Genomic DNA, 4,647 nt, shown 5'->3' with positions numbered 1-4,647 from the left:
TTGGAAATGGACTAGTTATTTAATAAACTTCCATCCTTTAACTTAATTTAGCACAACTCTAAATGTTTTAAGTTGTCGAATATCTAGAGAGATTATTCTTAAGTAGACGTTACTAAAGCATAATTATTCCTAAAAAGTTCACCCAAGGCTCTTATCTTATTTGCATTTTTTTGTCTTGGAAGTTTCTTCACATCGAGTTATTTTCATTGTTGACAAATTTGTAACAGATATAATAAGATCTTATTTAGTTTATATTAAACCTAGGCACAATAAAAGTATTATACTTAATGTTGCTGGCTCTAAAGACATGTCTATATTGATTAGATCAACAAACTTAAACATTAATACCAGGTATTAATTTAATATTGAATATTTCCCAGGTCACATGAACCTGAAATTTATTTAGCCTAATTTTTCTTGTATTTAGAATTGTTTACTTTTCTTTTAAGCCAATTAAATAGAGCTCATTTACAAATTAACCTCAGCAATATTATCCAAAGACAAAAACACATACTGAGACATACACATATATCCAGACAGAGAGAGCTCTCATAGTTTTCACTTGAGATTTAAAATGTCTCTTTGCCTCTTTTTTTTTTTTCTTCTTGGCTTGAAGTTCTACTAATTAACCCAAGGCTGAAGTCTCAGGTAAGTGGGCTGTGTTTGTAGCTCAAGGACATGATAAGAGTTAACTTCAAGCTTTGTCCTAGGTATATTTTTGTTCTCTCAGGGTCAGAATTTTGAAGAGAAGTAGTTTAACAAGGTAGCTTTTTCTAATTGCACACGCCAAAAGGACTGGTTTTTGCAATTTTATTTTAAGAAAAAATTTATTTTAACCAATTTTCTCTGGAGTCTAAACAATATTGTGGCCATACTGTCGAAAATCATCTTTCTCTTTCTGTGGTCATGGTTTCATAGCTAAAAGTTAAACCAGATAGTGCTCAAATTGGCTCTGATAACAGGGGCAGACTGGTTGATAAAATGTTGTCCCAGCAGGGATTGTCCCTCTGGGGAGGTGGGGTCTTAGTTTGATCAGAAGAATCTGAAGGAGTAAGGGAACTTGTAGGAGTGGGGGAAGCTTGGTTCCCCCGTCCTGAGAGTTGGGAGAAGTTAGAAGGGGATCATTTAGAATGTCAGGAGAGTTGGGGTTTTTTCCCTCAGGCTTTTGATTATGCAGCCACCCAGAGCAGGATTATAATAAAAGGGACATAAATTCCTGAACATAAGGGAACCTCAGTCCATTTTCCCATCCTGTGGCAATAGAGATTTAATTGTAGGAGACCCATTTTCAGGTCATTTTTCTTTGTCATTGGATCATAGCTATAGGTCGACCAGTCATTTAAAATTTTCCCCAAGCGTTCCCATGTTGGGGTGGAACCTTAGGGGAAGCGCTTCCTGTTTTGGCTCGAGCAGTTGGTAACAGACGTTAGATGTTAGCGCGCTCAAATCAAAACATAAACCTTCACCTCGTCAGCTGGAAGTCGCACATAAAACATAAACCGTAAAAGGAAACAGCAAAGGGATGCTCAAAAAGAAAAAGGAGAAACATATGGCGGAGACGCACCCAAACGTGACTTCCGAGTCCCACTCAACCTGGACCGTTGCCCCAAAGCGGCGCCTTACATCAGAATCTCCCTTTGCAGGGAGAATTCCACATCAGAATTTTCCCTTTGCAGGGAGAATTCCACATAAGGATTTCCCCTTGCAGGGAAATTCCCAAATTGGAACCGAAGTTCCCGTACGGGGACAGTCAAAGGTCATGGAGTGCACTCCGGGAGACTCACCGTAGGTGCTGACAGGTGCGTCTCGACTTCCAAACGCCCTCTTTCTGATCCTCCAATATTTAGTGTGTTCTTGGAGTGGAAGTCCAGGCCGACGCGGGCATGAGAAGAGAAGGTGTCCTCAAGGCAAAAGGAGCCTCGGCAGCTGCTAGGTTAGCCTCTCCCCCATTCTACGCCGCAGCCTCGGAGTTCCACAGCCAAGTCGGCGGGCGGGGTGTGACCCGGGCACAGCCCTGTGGCAGGGAGTCCCTGGCAATCTGGACTCAGAGATATTCTCCGACCCTCTGCTCTCCTGAAGGAGGCTGGCGTAGACAGAGATCCCCGAGCTTCCGATCAAGCCCAGCGGCCCTGTGGGGCAACCTGCCCGTGAGCAGATCCCCATGTTACCCTGTCCGAGCTCGCTCTGCTCGCTGCACGACAGGCCAATGAATCGGAGAGGAGGTGATGAGGCAAGGAATACGACTTTATGCGGAATGCCGGCAGACCGAGAAGATAGCAGATTACTGTCTCTGAAAAACCGTCTTCTCAGGGTTTGGATGCCAGTTTCTTTTATAGCACAGAGAAGGGGAGGAGATGAGGAAGTAAAGTTAAAAGGCCATAAATTTTGCAAATATCTCCTGGAGTGGCCAGCCTCGGTGAGGGGATGTGTAAATTTCTTCTTTCTTGCAGCCATCCACAGGTGGGCGGGGTCAGATTGTCTTCCGGTGAGCTGAACAGAGGCACTTTAGTTTAACATTCAGGCAGAGGGGCAGGGTTCCCTGAGGCCGGCCATTATGTATGATTATAATAACAAAAGCAACGAAAAGCAAAGGGTAAAGTGAAAGAAACAGATCACATAGAGTCCAATTTAGCTCTTCCCTGTTACAATTCCCCACTGTCAATGTCCAATCCACAATCTTGTGGAAAAAGGGGTGACAACGCTTTAACTGCTCAGTAAGATGGATCTTTCTGGGAGTGTCTGCCATCGGTGTCAGAGTTCCAAATGTTGAGATTTGTCTTTTGTTCCGCTTTGGAAGAGTCTACTTTACACCTGTAGACTTAAAAATATTTACAGCCTAAAAGTTGAGAGTTAACAGGAATTTTGAGGGCTTCTAGCTTAGGAGGCCACATCTCAAGTTAAGGAATTTAGCATTTTTCTATGTATGGGAAGATGCAAGAGTCTGGGCTCAATGAAATCATTCCTTTGATATATACCACAGCTATCTGGGGCCTGTATCCTGTATTTTCATATCCTGAGTTTCCTCAGGACTCACCATAGGGAGTGGTTGCAGTCTGATGGCTGCCAGGTGGCAGGTATTCTTCTCCTTCCTGAGTTTTCTCAGGCTTCACTGGCTCACGTTGGAGGGCTGCAATCCCTGATGATTGATCTTCTCCTCTTGGTCAGGAATTTGACCAATATTTGGGAGACATTTTATGACCAAATTTTGTCCCACAGTGCTGGGAGGCTTATCCGAGATCAGGTGAAAATTCTTGATATGCTACTCCAGGTGCTAATTTTCGGATTAGGCCCTATTGATAATTAAAGATTCTCTGGATCCTCTGTCTAATTATGATCCAGAAGACATTTTCCCTTGTTGCTTCTTCCCATACCTAGAATCACATTATTACAATTATTTTATGTTATAATGTGATCTATTTCCTTAAGATGTTTAGCCATAGAAGTTTTGTTGGAGGCCTGGTTACACACTAGGTACTACAAGAGGCAACAAACTTATAAAATAGACAGGATATAAGTAATGTAGCTAGTAATATTGACAAAGACATAGTGCAGCAGGGAGACACAAAGCACAAACAATTTGGAAACAAAGAACAAATTAAAACAATAATTAGCATAATATTAAGTCCACAGGAGAGCCAGCTAGAGACAACAAATTCTGGCAGGATCAAGTAGAGAGAAAAAAAAGGTTTCATCTTTGTTTACAAAGGCATACTTTATCAACTTGTTGTAGGTCATAGCATAAGAGAAAAGGTTTTTCCGAAAAACAAAGATTAAAGCCAGTATATTTCCCAAAGTCATAAAGTTATAAATCATATTTACCAGTTCATTCAGTGCCATGTAATTAATTCCCGTTGATCTGGATGAAATAATCAGGTTTCCCATTAGTCTTGTCATTTGTTACCCAGTCCAGTGATATTATCTAAAGGCTAACAGAAACTTATATTTGTTTAAAAGTTCATTTTTTATCAGCCTTCTTGAAAATCTTCATTTTGTAAAAACATCAGGACAAAACTTAAAATAGCATAGTTAAAGATTTGAGTACAATGCAATTAGCAGGAAACTTGGGTATACCACTTTAGAATAACTAGTATTATGATTGATAACATATCAGGACATATCAGATGTTAGGGATTCCATATAAATTTTGGAATATCTATATAAATGACATTTATCTATACACTATAGCCTAAGGTTCATCTCCAATCACTTGACAATGTTTTTGAAGTAGTTTAACATACCAAATAAACCTAGTTTGACATTTCTCTCTGAGATGTCTCAGAGATGTTCTTTCGAAGTATCCCATAGTCAGCTGGAGGCTAAAAAGCTTAGATTTGATATTTGGGAAGTTTGTTAAAAATATCAAAACAGTTTTAAAACACAACAGGTCACTGTGAAACAATACTTATTCATTTAACTAAAGTCACAAAACGATTAAAAGAAAACAAATATGCATCACCTAAGGGCATAGAAACTTATATAATCTGTTATCAAAAAGAGCACGTCTAACAGAGAGAAATCAAATTCCAGTCTTGTATTAGCTTACTTAAAAAAAAATTCACTTACTTAGTTAACTTCAATCTAAATTTAGTTATTCCTGACCAGGTACAAAACTTTCTCAGCAAAATGTAATTCCATTTCTCATACCAT

The sequence above is a fragment of the Delphinus delphis genome, chromosome 3 (genome assembly GCF_949987515.2).
Source record: "Delphinus delphis chromosome 3, mDelDel1.2, whole genome shotgun sequence".
NCBI lineage: Eukaryota > Metazoa > Chordata > Mammalia > Artiodactyla > Delphinidae > Delphinus > Delphinus delphis.
Note: the sequence above shows the minus strand (reverse complement) of the source record.